Genomic DNA, 16,350 nt, shown 5'->3' on the forward strand with positions numbered 1-16,350 from the left:
TAAATAATGTTAGACACATGTCAAACTAAATCGTTTCAGAAATAAAAGATTCCATTAATAAAGTAATGAATGAATGAATGAGGTATTTATAGCATTTCCATAAAAAATATCTTTTTTTTTTTTTTTTTTACACTTTCTAAGGCCACTTTGAACATTATTGGAAGAAATTTTGTTCATAAACTTGAGAGAACCTTGCCAGAACATTAGCAAAGTTCTAGAATGTTCCTTGTCAACTGGGTGATGTTACAAACACTAGTGTTACTGTATATGTGGGATCTCTAGAACCCCAAAAAGTAGTAATGTACATTGTTGATGCAGGATGACGCATCAAGTTGAAATATTCTTTATAATTAGTCCTAATAACATTAGTCATGAAATATCAACCTCACAGATGTTAAGCATGTCTTACAAGACCCCAAAAAGAACATCAGCATTAAGTGCATAGATCCTGATGTGTGGTTTGCAGAGACCACAGTTGACAAACACAATATAAGAGAAGCCCGTATGAAGCAGTTGCATTAGCTGATAAATTATGTATATGACTTTAATGAGATCACATTGCTCTATGTCATGATTGGAGTTTAGTCTCCCCCACCCTCAATACTATCACATTTCCCTCAATTAAGTTTGCTCAGAAGACTGATCTATTCAGGCACCTGCGCCAGGGGGTTTATAAGCTGTTCAGTAAGTGTCTTGATCAATGTTAGTGGCTTATTGACATGCTTAACTCCCGATGGCACCCTCTGTCTGCTGTGACAGAACAGCAAGGTGGAGAGCGGTACATGTTTTGACACTGGTGTGATGGGGTTGTTAGGTGCATGTCTGTGTGTGTTGCTGTATAACTATAGCTGCTTTGCATATGTTCATACAATTCAAAGACAGGAGCAGGGGCAGCAGTAGACGAGCAGTGTGATTTCTCATGCACAGCTGCTTGAGAAATAGGTCTACAATGAATTCATCTTCCTTAGCACTCATATCCTCACCAAGGGAGGCAGATTGCATTCATATTGACTGTTAGCGGACACGCTACGACCATCCAGATGCTCTGGCTATGTTTTTAGAGTAGGTGAAATTTTAATACAGTAAAGCTTCCAATTTGTGAGACTGTCGGGGAGGGAAATCAATCGTTTGTTATTAGATACGTAACCTCATGTTCACAGGGAAGGTGCTAATCCACTAGGTGGCACAAGCTAACAAGCCTGTTGTCAAACACTGGCTGTTCAAATAAGGGTAAACTGCTCACATTTGACTATTTGGGAAAAATATAGTGCAACCACTAACTGCTGCAGTCTCTTGGTGCATAAAGAAGATCTGTCAAGTTGCAAATTCTTAAATCCAAAGAGATATTCTTTATGAAAGCCTCCTAAAATGTCTCATTCTAACAAGCCCCCACGTCTACATCACAATGTGGGAAGATTTGCATAACACCGCCCAAATGTTCACACAAAGAAAGAATGCGTAACCTTTATTCTCGCTGTTGCTGCCACCACGTTGTGGAGATGCTGTGTGTTTTGTTGTGAAAGCGAAACTACTTTGTTTGGCCTTACAAAAGAAGACATAACTAGAAATTAGTGGTTAACACTTCAACTCAAATTTTCTGATTTGTGCAGTGCATTTTATGTAGGACGTGGACTGTTTCCTGGGAGAGTAGCCTACAATGTTTCTGTGCAGAAAGACTGTTTCTATAAAGTGGGCCAATTCCAACTTTGCAAGGACAGTCTTGCACTTCTGACTCACAGCCTGTAAGTATATTTACATATTTAAAGGATTTACCACTGATGATTTAAATGCGAGTTTTGAGCAGTGAAGAGTACAGCTTGTTGTTTGTCTTTCCTCCGTTTACAAATGCAGACATGGTTTTATGTTTACTCAGTGCGATACGCAATGCAAGGCATAAAAAGGCAGTTTAAGTCATTATAATCGGTTATTATGTCCCTGCTTGATGCATCAAAACTACATCACAGTATGGTGAGGGGCGAAACATTTCCGCCACACGCTTTAGGAATTCGCCCAATCACAGCACACTGAATAGCTGGCCAATCAGCATACACCTCGCTTTTCAGAGTGATGAGCTTTGTAAAAATCGATGAATTTCAAAAAAGGCAGGGCATAAAGAAGCAATGATTATGTACATTATGTGGAAAATAATATGTTATTTTAACCTTAAACAGCATAAACATATTGTATCATACTAAATACACAAAATAATGTTATTTTCAGCAACATCATATGACCCCTTTAGATTTTTCATTATCAGTGCATAAGCCCTAATTATAGTAAGTGGGATTGGAGAAAATCTTCTCCTTTTAAAATAGTCAATTGAAAGGTGATAATTAAAAGAGAAGTAAATTGAATTCCTGATGGGATTAACTTGCAGGAAAGACAGCGAGGAAAAGAGCAACAGCCTTGAAGGGAGAGCAGCGAACAGCAGCTTCTCCACTATCTTTGTGCATTCAGAGACATTTGCTGACTTCTCCTACTACATACATAACTGCTAAATCACAAAAAGATAAAAACAATGTCTGCAGCACGACTGACTGCATGTGAACAAAACAAAATATGCCAAATGATAACATATCTACTTACAGTGAGTATGTAAAGATTGACTGCTTAATTTATGGACCAGGAATAGCACTAATTATGACTATTACAGAACAGGGTTTCCATAACACTCCCCCTGTTTGATATAAAGAAGCCATTCTCCATTTGAGGGTGGAGCTTCCAGTTTATTTGACCACTAATACATGGTGGGAGTCTTTGGGAAACCATTTTTTTTTTGTAATGCAGAATTTACATTTGCATATAAATAAACAAATTCCAATAATATTTTCAAACATTTCACTAAAAGTTTGATTTTTAAAAGTTAGTCAGGGTCACCTGATGCTCACAGAAATCATTCATCTGGGATGGTAACCATAGCAACTGTAGAACACTTAAAGCATTTTCATTCATCTTGGATCATTATCCTACTAAACACTGACTTTTTAAATCATCAGTTATAGTAAAGTATATAAAATTGACAATGAACACAATTCAGGTTGCATAAGATAAATATTAAATAAATAAAATAATCTGGTCAGCAAGTTTTTTGTAAGAATGAATATTTTCAGCCAATATTAACTTAATCTGACCAAAACAAACATTAAAGACTTATACATTATTTAAAAATTTAATTCAAATAAATGTTATTTTAAGGTATCCTTGTTACAGTGTAATTATACATTTAAGTACTGAGTAATATTAATTAACTAACTTGGACTAACTATATGGTTAGGGTTATTTGAATTTAATTATGCATAATTAATTATAATTCTAATAGTAAGTACATGTAACGTTAAAATAAAGTGTTACCAGTATTTCTTTGAGTATTTCTTTCTATTCAAAGAATGCTGAAAAGAAAATATACAAATACATGTTTTATACAAAGATATTAATCAGCACAACTGCTTTGAACATTGATAACAATAATAAATGTTTCTTGAGCAACAAATCAGCATATTAAAATGATTTATGAAAGATCATGTCATGCTGAAGACCGGAGTAACGGCTGCTGAAAAATGAGCTTTGCATCACAGGAATAAATGACATTTTAAAATATATTAAAATAGAAAACAATCATTTTTTAATTGTAACAATTAATTTCAAAATATTACTGTTTTACCATATTTCGAAATTAAATAAACACAGCCTTTGTAAGCTTTAAATTTTTTTAATAATAATAATAAAAATCTATGCCTGTTGTATAAGTGTAATATTTCTATAGCAAGCTTTCGGTTGCAGTTTGGGTAGGGGGAAAAAAAAACATTAATATTGCAAGGGAACTCTAGCCCGTAATCCCTGTTAAGGGATTAATAGTGCACTCAAACCTCAACAAGTACTGCATGTGGGCAGATATGGTCTCAGACTTACAGTCAGTCTCAAAAGGCTTTTTTTAAATCAAAGAAAGCAACCAGTTCTCTTGGATCTCTCTCTGAGTTCAAGGCTAAGCATTTCCACGCTGACCTGCAACTCTGTGATGTCTCAGTGTCTTCTGGGCCAAAGCTCTTTGGGGACTCGTCTGCTTGGTGTCACTCTGCAGCCGCTAATGACTCATGGACAGAGGCATTTAACTGTCTGTGCTCCGGTTGACCACAACCCCTGCACCGTCAAATAAAGTTGCACTCCACAACGCGTTGACTTTTCTTGTGCAGAACGCGGGTAAATCAATTATCTTCTGATGCAGTATTCAAGGGGTATTGATATTCAGGTTGCATGGGCTTTGTGGATCTTGATAGCTCATTAATACATAATATTCCCCATCCACTAAAGGGTTTATATGATTAAGACGAGATCTCCTGATCAACAGAGATTATAAACTGTGCAATGCAATAAAGAATATTAATGATGTTGAGAGAAGAGCTGCTCTAGTGCATTTTAAAGTGTCGTACAGATGCAGAGTGATTTTAAGCATTAGTCGAATTCGCTTCAGGAAGGGCAGATTTGGGCTGGGAATACACAGGAAGCGTGAGGTTATCAGGCCTTTTTATCGATGGCCACAGGGTCGTTTTGAATGATGAGCCCTGTTTCCTTCCCATTTGGAATTGCATTACGGCTCTTGACGGCATGCATTCAGTAATACAATAGTTTAGACTAACAGCGCAGCTGAAACAAATCTACAAAGTTATTTGGGGTCAGATCGGGCATGGGGTGATTTCAATCACATCCTTTATTGCGATTTTATGTCTAGGGTAATAATTTTCTTTCCTGATTTAATACAGACAGAAATAGTTTTTGTAGTCTATGAAAGAACCCTGCTGAAAACACAACACCAAACCAACTAAAAACTGCCTAAACCAGCCTAGGCCTTGCTGGCCTTAAATAATTTAAACTGGCCTCCCAGTCTGGTTAGGTCTTCTGGTTTTAAAGAAGTTTTGGGTCCTTTTCATCATAATTTCATTTTTTTTAAATATGGCTTTTTTTCTTTTTCTAAACCTGACCTATTCATCTATTTCAAAGTGGCCTGGCTGCTCTATTCTAACTGCTATCTTGTTGAGCTGCTAAGCAGTTAGACATCGCTTTAACAAGACCCACAGCGAAACGATCTATTGTCAACTAGAGCACTCTTGTTGGCATTTTTCACAGAGGTATTAGCATTGAGTGCTATTGTGCAATATTATCATTCCCTATAATTAAGAAACTATTTGAGAACAGCTCATGCCATAGAGCGAAATAAATCTGAGGAAATTTTCTCCTGGTTCGCTTGCCGTGTACCACATAAAATCTGCAGTGGAAAACAATAAACAATGAGGACAGTTAAATCTCTATCTATCCCTGGATGGAGGAGATAACCACCTTTTATGGCCAGTGCGGCAAAGAAGAAAATTAGTTTCTGAAAAAGTCATTAGCAAGTTGCCTGCTTTATAGGTTGACACAGCCCCCTGTGTCCAATATTGCCTGGTTTCTCCTGGAAGCCCTATTTTTATTGGCCGAGACCCAAACTGGGCTGAATCCATGGTGAAACATTTCTCAACACAAGCTGGCAAAACTGTCTTACTCACACCTGTTCTGACTCGATCGTGTTCAGATGTTTGCACTGCTCTCTAAGCTAACTGTGTCAGATGATACAATGCTCCGTCACAACTTAAAGAATCTAATTAGTAATTATATATGTTATACATTCCCAAACAAATTTGAAACAAACTCATTTACACCTCAGATGGCCTGTGGGTGAGCAAATTGTCAATAAATTGTCCTTTTTTGGGTGAACTGTTTCTTTAAGTAGATGGAAAGGTGTTTTGAATGACACCGGAGCGAGGAATGACAGGAATTTCAATTTTGGGTGAACCATTTCTTGAACACAATGCATTTTTTCATTAACTTCTTTGAGCACAAAAGTGTAATGCATTTGTATGCATGAAAGACAAAGCTTTCAGTTCATTCTCAGACATGCACCATTCGGCACACTTGGAGAACAAATGCAAATAACAAAAGATACCAGTTCTGTTGTTTGGGACCTCAAAGACGTCCCACTTTTATGCCTAAATTCTCATTCCGAATACTGGTTCTACCTTGTAGCCTCTATAAATCCTGCTTGCAATAAAAGTTTTTAATGTTTAAAAAGTTTGTTTAAAAAAAATGTTTTTGTGTACAGAATAAAATAAGTATTTCCTCCTCTGGAAACAGTTTGAGATTGCACACTTCTACGACGCTTGCGCCTACCCAGAAATAAACAAACTACCATCAAAGCCAGGGCTATATGATAATTCAGCATCCACTAACAGTGCATCATATGATTACAATCTAGACAGCTCTACTCAGATGAAGGCTTTGATGTTTGCATCCTTTTTTTATTATTTTCCTTTGTTCCAAGGAAAACCTATTAAATCTGCATGAGAGATTTTGTTATCTGTCACCTAGGAAGATCACACCCCATTTGCTTCCGAAAGAAACGCATTTGAAGAGGAAATAGCCTTCTGCAGAGCTCTCACGTAGCTTCTTTCTGAACACATGATTGGTAAGTTAGAGTTCAGAGTCGCTGCTTCTCCTGGAGTGGAACAACAGACAAACAAGGAATCCTCTTTTATTTTAGTCACTTTTCAAATGGAGCTGCGCGAAAATAGCGGAAAGAATGCAGGCCAATTACTACTCCAACAGGAAAAGCGCTTTTCTGTAAGGCCAACAGCAGCACAGCAAGTTTTCTATTAGAGTTTTTCCTCTCTTTAAAAAAAAAACAAACTAAAAAACATGAACACTCCGAGCTTCACAGATTAAAGGCTCTGGGCCAAGGAGAGAGAGAGAAAGAGAGAGTAGAGACTGCTGGATCCGTGCTGGATAAACTCATGTCGCACCAGCGAGTACAGTGATGGGTTTTTAGATTTGAAGAGATTATAAAAAGAAGCGGGAAAGTGGAGGGGGATCGGCGGGAAAAGAGAACAGAGCGCGCCGCGCCACGCTCTCGCCATCACCCCCGGGTGGCACGCTGATCCTAATTTCCCTGCTCGCTGTAGCACGTCTCACCGCATCAGACCGTTCCAGGTGCTGCCTCGACTGCCTCGTCCCCGGTGTCACGCAGGCAGCGGTACGACACCGAAGGCAGAGGACACGCTAACAAGGGTACGCGCAAAGAGTATACATGCACTAATGCGCAGAGATATATCCGGGTACGCAGCGGGAAATGAAATCCACTGCCCCTCAAGAGGAGACTTCATCTAAAACCCGCCGGATGCGCGCTCAGCCCATCCTCGGAAAACATTAGGAGCATGACAAGCGTTGCGTTTCTCATTTAAATATAACAAATGCTGAGCTAATGACTTACAGTAGGCTCCTGACAGCTGAAATGTAGTAATTTGTGAGTCATTTCCCCAATGGCCAAACTATACTCTATTCTGCAAGCAGACAGCAACAAAACAAGCAAAGCAATATTTTGGCCGGCTACGGCAAAACCTCATTAAAGTCATTGTGCATATGAGGAACAACCTTGTGAACCTTTGTAATTGGTCTGCAGGGAGTTTGCTCACTGGTATCATCAGGATTCATTTCCCAGTGCCATTAATGTGAATGGCACAAATAATCATTACTCTCCTCTTTACCTACGCCGACCAATAAATTCGTGCCCATGAACTACAGTATCAGCCCGTTTTTATAAGGCTCGTAATGGGCGTGTCACACCAAATTACATTTGTTATTAAGAAGCTCGTTGTTGTTGCTGATGTTATTTGTGCAGCAGCCTATTTGCAGCTTGTACTGAGCATTATATATAACAACAAGAACAACAAATTGACAATGCCACATTACAAATATTCTGTAGAATGATGTATATTAATGTGACATAATTTAAGGCAGTTTAATTATGCAATTATTATTGATGTGGTCTTAGCACAAATAAATAACTGTCTCAATTGATGGCCACATCAATGTACATCGTTTATGTTTTACTTTAATATTCTGAAGAGAATTACCTCAACTGGATAAAATTATATACTAAATAATGCAATGACAACACATACAACACAGTGTGTTCCTGCCTGTGTGTGTGTCTATATATATATATATATATATATATATATATATATATATATATATATATATATATATATATATATATATATATATACAGTATATAAGCTGAGGCCACATTGTATATTTCTCATTATAGTATATATTTTTTTATTCTCAACTGAATAATTTGTTTGGAAGCAATAATAAAAAAACATTATCAAAATAAAACTAATATGATTAAATTAACAATGCATACACGTGCATGGTCTATTCTCTGTGTTGATTTGAAAACACAGGGCCAATGCATTAAAATGCATCATCATAATAAAATATTACTCACATGCCTTCCAAACAACACTGGGGAATAATGGTCGAGAAACGATTTTCAATCAGAAATTGCTGGTAAGCTTCACAATAAATGACAGAGAAACAGCAAGTAATACCAAGTTCGAAGTAGAAGGACTAAAATAGTATTTCCTTGAAAACTTAATTCACTACTGTTTGTTTTGTTTGCAACTTAATTATTTTTTTTACAGTGCAATATGATGAGTTTAAAAATGCTTCTATTTCTATTTCTGTTGATGCGTTGAAGCAACATTGTACTCGCTCAGGGTCACCATTATCCCAAGGCTCAAACTAATTGCAGACGCACACAAATAACTTACCCATCAAGAGATGTTTTGCCTTGAACGTCCAAGTCACTGACATCAGTCTTCTCCTAACCACCCCGCTCTCATTTTCACATGACCCTTCCTCGGAAAAGAATGAGTGACATCGTCTTGTGAGCCGGTTCAAGATGGCCTTAATGGTCCAAGATCATGTTGCTCCACTGACACGCCATTAAGTGCTAAATGTTCAGAACTGCATTACTGCAACCTCTAAGATTAAGAGTGATAAGGTAAAGCACTATTTCCCCTCCTCTTCCCTCATCCTATCTACTCCCTGGCTGCATCCGTAGCTTTCTAGGAATGAATTATTCATACCTCCAAATCATCAGCTGCCCAAGATAAAGGAGCTCTAACCACTTCTCAAATGTATTGATTTCTGTACCATTCGCATGATGGGCGCAAGAAATTGTGTCCAGCGGAGGCTGAAATCTGAGAATGATAGATAAGTCAGAGTAGTTTTAGGGAGTTCTTTCCATACTTGTAATAAGGTGATCAAGGACACGAGGCCTTGAGACAGGAAGTCAGATCGAGAAAGCCTCTCATATCCTTTACAAGGGGTTTCAGCTTTTGTTGTGAACACAAGCGGATTATGATGTGAGTGTCTTAAATCAAACGATATCAACATTGTGTCAGAGGCATTTGAAACTTTGAAAGCCATTTTCCTGAGAGCTGCTGTCTATAGAGTGGAAACTTGTCTACATCTTATGCTGCATTAAGCACATTTGCTGTAAAACACTGAAGCTGTTTTAGTCTTAAAACCTGAACATTTAGATTTGGATACAACTTTGAAAAATCACTTTTTGCAGTGTATCTGAGGGTATTACTATAATGCAATGATGTACAGAATGTACATTAATGCAGCATCATCATTCCCATTATGCATTGTGATTTTAGTATAAATAAATCATTTGATTGGCACAATAATGTGTATGTATATGTAGTATAATATGCTGTACACTAACAACAAAAAATAGCATTCATCTTGACTGCTTCAGCTGATGCTGCACTGTATAGATTTCATTCTAGTATATTTTATTTTTCCCAATAAATGGAAATGTTTTATTTTTTAAAATATTTGATAGACATATTATATAACATTAAAATGACTAACATAAAATTATGTGCATGGCCTTTATACACAGATTTTTTTTCAAACAAATGAAAGGATTACAAAGAAATTACAATTAAGACAGAATGTAACATACCATTTCAGAGTAGCAGCATTGGAAGAGTATTTTGTAAAATGTATTCCAATTTTAAAAAAAAAATTAAGTGTATTTTTCCTTGAGTAGAAAAATCACTTTTGAGAGTGTATCGGATATTATCATAATAACCCATTCAGTTCCCTGAGAAAGACTCAAAATAAAGTCTCAAATAAAGCCACCACAGAGAACACTTCAGAAACATTTCAGCTTCAATTTTATTTTGAAGTGACTGGAGTGGACACAAGAAATTCTGTGACCAGATGATAAGAGATGTATCATGTACCATTCAAACACTATTCATTATTAGGTCTTAACTGAAATTTATATTCAGTCATGGCCGGAGAACAATACCATCTTATTGTGTTACCTAATTCCAGGGAGAGGAAACAAATCAGAAATAGATAAAATTTTAAATCTGATTCTTTTGTAAAACCTCTTGCACAATAGTAGGATATCAGCTTTAAAAGTTGCATTTAAATCAAATCTTTGAGAATACAGAGGATAGACCAGCACCACACAAAACCAAAGTAATAGTTATAAACACAGCTGCAAATTCAAGTCACTCTAGGCTGATCAGAAATTAAAATAACTCTGACAATAAGAAACTTGTTCTCATTTCACTTTGAATAGGGAAGTTGCGGAAGCCCAATCCTTCCCGAAGGAGGTCTCATGGGCAAATACACATATGAACATCCGTTTAGGTGCATATGGAAATTTCTAGGGGATTGTAGCCCTCTTGGAAACGGCAGAAGTCTGCCGGGGAAACATAGGCTTTGAGGCAATACTGTGGACTTTACACATATGGGATCCAATTAGGTCTCACATATGGAACCCAGCCTTCTACCGGTTCTCAAGAATTCAGCAAGTGAGGGCCTGGCGCTGGACATTTCACTGCGTCTGGCTGCTGAGGGCATGGAGGAGCTCGACAGGGTCTACAGTATGGACACTCTGGAGTAGTTTTAGCAAGCCGACATTAATTGGGGCCTCTCAGTGCTTCTACCTGTATGAGGTGAGAACACAGGAGGGTAACGGCTCCATACAAAGGCTATAGAAGCTAGCGAACATGTTGGAGGTTGCCCAGCCCGCAGCTCTACAAATATCTGTCAGCAAGGTGCCACGATCCAGCGATCAGGAGGATGCAACACTTCTAGTGTGCTCGCAACCTGAGCGGGCAGGGCACAACCTGTGCCTGATAAGCTAGGGTGATGGCATCCACAATCCAGTAAGCCTTCCCCTTCTCCCAGCCTCTGCAACAGACAACGAGCTGGTTTGAGGTCCAGTGCAAGCAGGACCAGAGTTTTCAATGAAAGAAACTTCAGCTCGAGAGTGCAAATGGGTATTGTAGTGTTTTAAGCACAAGAGACAGGTCCCAAGAGGGTGTAGTGAATCAGCTAAAAGGGGAAATATGAATAATCAGTCATAACTAGTTATAATTAATTATAAATATGTAGATCCACTGTAAGTGTCAAGTGTCTGTCAATTCTATAACATTGATTTCCTGGTTAAGGAAAATAATTTTCTTACTGTGCAATACTACTCAGAGCATGTAGCAAAAATCTGTATGATTAGGGACTTCAGTTATGAGCAACAAATGAACAACCTCAAATGTGATACAAGTAAGACTTTATTAACTACATAAACTACATACACTTAAACTATTCTAACATACACACACACACACACACACACACACACACACACACATGCATACAATGGGCATAGGAAAAAGGGTTAAGGCTTAAGCAGTACAGAGAAAAGAAATAAAAACATGAAGCTATCATACAATTGGATATTCAGAAGATCTACAGCCTGAAGGACACGTCAGTTTCTTAGTTCAAACACACCTTTGTAAAAGGTGCACATTATACTTAATGTATCAATTAATAAGGCTAAGACTAATACTTGCACATCTCGCCTGTTTGAAAAAGAGTCCCAATGCACTTTGAAGGCTTAAATATGATGTGCTAAATATCCTCTAAGGAACCCAATGACCATGCTTAACTAAAAACTTCCCTTCCACAGGGTCATGGTTAGCAGCGATGGCGGAATAATTTATTTTAAGGGTGGAGGGAAACAGCCTTTGCTCCAGCCCTTGCTGCAAAGGGAAAGCACGACCCTGATCGGGCATCTCCTGGGGTCTTCTCAACGAGAAGAACACAACTCAACGAACAGGTTCCACTTCAAGGTGTAAGCATCTTGCCAACATGATGGTGTCCACTATCTCTTGGGGTAGGTCACCAAGAACCTCTGCGTCCTGTTCTGGGACCAGACATGGAGTTTCCAGAGGTCTGGACGTGGGTGCCACAGGGTGCCCCATTCTCTGAGTCAGTAGATCCTTCCTCTTTGGTTGCACATCATATTTAAAAATGCCACAAATTAAGAAGTAAAGAATCAACACATCTGCATTAGTAGTACAAATAATGTTCATATATATAAATTGAATTGAAAGAGAGAGAGAGAGAGAGAGAGAGAGAGAGAGAGGGAGGGAGGAAAAAACACTTCTTTAATAGTTCAAATACTACTTTGTTAGTACTTTGTTTGCTCCCTTACTCTGGAGATTTTTAAAAGTAGAATTTTTGTTTGGGTGAACTACTTCTTTAAGCTGTCTCCTGCTACGCCTGGTCTTACACTGAGCTTAAGCATGATTAGTTCTGTGATATTTCTTCATCTTCATCAATTACCCACTTGAGAAGCTGTCGGCTGATTCATGAGTCCTGCTGATGTTTTTCTTTTTCTTTTCTTTTTTTTTTTTAAACGTGTGGGAGCTAAGCGAGGGTTTCTGCCAGCTAACACTCTGCGCCTCCACTCTCTCTATCAGAGACAGGACTCACTCCAGGACACAATTCATCTGACTTTGGATGAGCTTCAATGAGAAACAAAACCACCTCCCCTATATAATGATGAAGTGGTTGCCCTTGCCCTTTAAAGAGAACTGTATTATTTCTCTGTCTTCTGATTAATCTGGAAGACATCTGTTTAAAACAGATCATTTAAATACAATGAAGCATACTGTCTAAGGAAAAACATAATGCTGCATATAAACTTTACATTTATATGGTTATATACAAATGAAATTGTGTGCCCACAAAGTTGTTTCTAATATAAACAGCTTTGGATTTGCATAATGTGTGCGATATAATGAGAATGACAGTGTGCACTTCAGACGCTGAAGAGATCAGTTACATCTTGTGAGCCTTTTAAAGCACATAAAAATCCAAAGCATGACACTGTTAAGGATAATGGAATTACTCTCCATTAACCTCAGATTATACTGGTCAGTTCCATCACAATCTGGAACTGTACTTCATGTGCACTTGAGAGTTATTTATCCAAGTAAGATCTTTTATTGATTGATATTCAGTTGTGCTCACCCTCTGCAGCTTCAAGCAGCTTTTTCCTTCAGAGAAAACAGTGAGCACTGCCAGAGAACTTTAAAAACATGCACTGATGCTCTTGATGTCCTTGATAGCTACAAACAGGTATTGAATTCAGACTTTCCTAGTAGTGCTGTACAAAACCTAGATCTATATATACAGAATCTAGGATCTATATATAAATTCTGATATTTCAAAAAATATATATAAATAATTAATAAATTATTTGAGCAAACTAGTGAACACTTCTTTTGTTTCACTGCACAAATAACAACAACGACAAAAATAACAGGATGTATATACAGATTGGATTTTTACCAACATCATTAAAAATGGCATTAAATAATAATAATGATAACAAAAATTAAATAAAATTATTTAAAAGTAGTACAGTAGTATTCAAAAGTGTGTTGAAAAATATTGGCCTTGAAAATACTTGGAATTCATAAATTGTAGTCTTATTGTTGCAATTATTCAAAATTAGGTAGCTGCTAAGTAAATATCAAACTACTTTACAATCTATTATTAGGTAGAAAAATGTTTATCCTATTAATGCAACCATTTATTGGTCATTATTTAACTTTAACGTATTGAATATCTCTGATGTGTGCTATGGCTTAGTGTTTTAATATAAAAAACATAACATCAGCACTTAGACAGATAACTTCATCATTTAAATATTTTGGTACAAACTTTCTGAGCCAATTGTTCTTTTAGTGTTTGAATGCATGAAACATTTATTCCTAATAATTGTGAGAAACTACACTTACAAGCCCAGTAAGTTCCCTGCGCTGTCATTTCACATAAAAACAGCTCTTCTCGCAGAAGCAAACACATCGTCTGTTCTGCGGGATAACGAAGTCTGCTGGGACTGCGGGTAGGATGGTGTGCTCCGCTGGAGCTTTCAAAGGGTAAGTGGATAGAGCTTAGGGGAGTGTTAGCGATGCAGAGAAGCTTTGGCCTCTAGATGAGCCACTCCACTGGACACCACACACCCAGATCAGTCCACCTGCTGCCAGCATTCTCAATAACAGATAAGAGCCTATCTCTACAAACCAGATACACAAGTCATTTAACATATAAGGTGGTGGGCATCAGAAAAAAAAAGAGAAGAGAGTTCGACCTCTCCTCTTTTGGCTGCTCCCACCCATCAGTGACATCGCTCTTCTGTAGTAAGGGATGGTGGCCTTGGTGAGTATTGATTTGGTGTTTGTTCACCAAAACAAAAGCTGGATTTACCTGCTGGACTCAATGGAACATGCTTTGAAATTAATTACATGGAAAACCCCAATGGCAGAAAACAAATACACCTTACCATAGTTGTATTTAACTTAAATATGTTCTCCTTCGTGCCTGGAATCACACTGCGGCAAAAAGACAAACATGGCACAACATCTAGGAAGAGCCTAATAGTCCCAGTGAGATCATGCCGACCATGATGTGTGCATTCGTATCACTTTTTTTTTTCTTTTACGGTGGACTGCAGGGACTTGATTTAAAGATCCATCTGTTCTTAAAGAAAGGAAAACTGAAAAATAACATCAGTGACAAGTTCACCAATTAAAGAGCAGATGGCAGGCTTTGGCAGCTGCTACCTGAGCTGGGTGAATAGCATATGTTGGTGGACGGAGTTTACAATTAAGTTCACTTTAATGTTTTATTAGCATAGCGAGATCAGATGGGTTGCCTGAGCATTATGAGAAACTTTAACTCTACATTTTTTAGCAACATGGTTGCCAAACATCAAGACTATATAAGAAAGAATGGATGGATGGAATGACAGAACGATTTATGGATGGATGGATGAAACAGACCAATATATGGATGGATGAATGGATGGAAAAAGAAAAAAAATGCTGTATATGAATGAATGGAGTTACAGAAAAATATATGGATGGATGGATGGAATAAAAGAACAATATATGGATGGAATGACAGAACAATAGATGGATGGGTGGAACAACAGAACAATACATGGATGTATGGAACGACAGAACACTATATGGATGGACTGATGGAACTGCAGAACGATAGATGAACGGAGCAATATAATTAATTGACAGATGGATGGATACCAAAATAGAATGATGAAAGAATGGAACAATAAATAGATTGAACAAAAGAATAAAAATGAAAGAATGAAAAAGACAGACAGATAGATAGATAGATAGATAGATAGATAGATAGATAGATAGATAGATAGATAGATAGATAGATAGATAGATAGATAGATAGATAGATAGATAGATGGATGGAGGAGTGGAAAAGAGTGAAGAGTTGAATTGCATTCAAACCTGATCGGTATACTGATTTCACACAAGATTGGACCAACGCTTTCACTGAAACAAAACGATCAGAGAAGGATCAGCCAAAGAGATGTGCATGGAGCCCATTCCTGTGTGGCTCTTGGATAGGTACATTGGATTGTCTTTATGGAGTAGCATGTCTCTGCTGGGTAATGGAGCGTGATGTGCACTTTGTGTCAAGCTCAGCTGTCCCAACAGATAAGACCCAAGCCACCACTAACAGTTGGTGTCACATTTCCACCTGAGCATCGCAACGGAAGTTCAAACTGCTCCACAGAACAGCTCAGTGTATCCAATGACATCATCATAAATCCCATGTCTATTTTGCAAACTGGTATTTTCAACAGTCGCAAACTGTGATTTAATTAATTCATTAATTGGATGGCATTTTAATTAATTTACTTAACCTCATGATGAACTGAACTTTTATTTTATTTATTGGATTATTATGTGCATAATTTGCCATAATTTTATGTCATAATTGATACGGTATTGTAAACGGCAAAACAGCAAAAGGTGTTTCTGAATATTGTACACTGCTCGAACTTCAAAATAATAAACTAAACAATAATCATGCGAATCTTTGGTCATGTTCAGGATTATTTACTTGGTCTAAAAATTCATTTCTGCAGTGTGGGTCACTTTGTGTCAAAAAGACAAACAGCAAGGATTGTATTTCAGCCATTCTGTGGAGTCTGAGTTATTTGGTGATCGCAGATCTTTGTGGAAATTACATCTGCTCATATGCTCAGCCTGAGAAATTTCCTGTTGCAGATCAGAGGAAAGGACACACGATCAGATTCCTCTGCAACACATAACA

The sequence above is a fragment of the Carassius gibelio genome, chromosome B6 (genome assembly GCF_023724105.1).
Source record: "Carassius gibelio isolate Cgi1373 ecotype wild population from Czech Republic chromosome B6, carGib1.2-hapl.c, whole genome shotgun sequence".
Lineage (NCBI taxonomy): Eukaryota > Metazoa > Chordata > Actinopteri > Cypriniformes > Cyprinidae > Carassius > Carassius gibelio.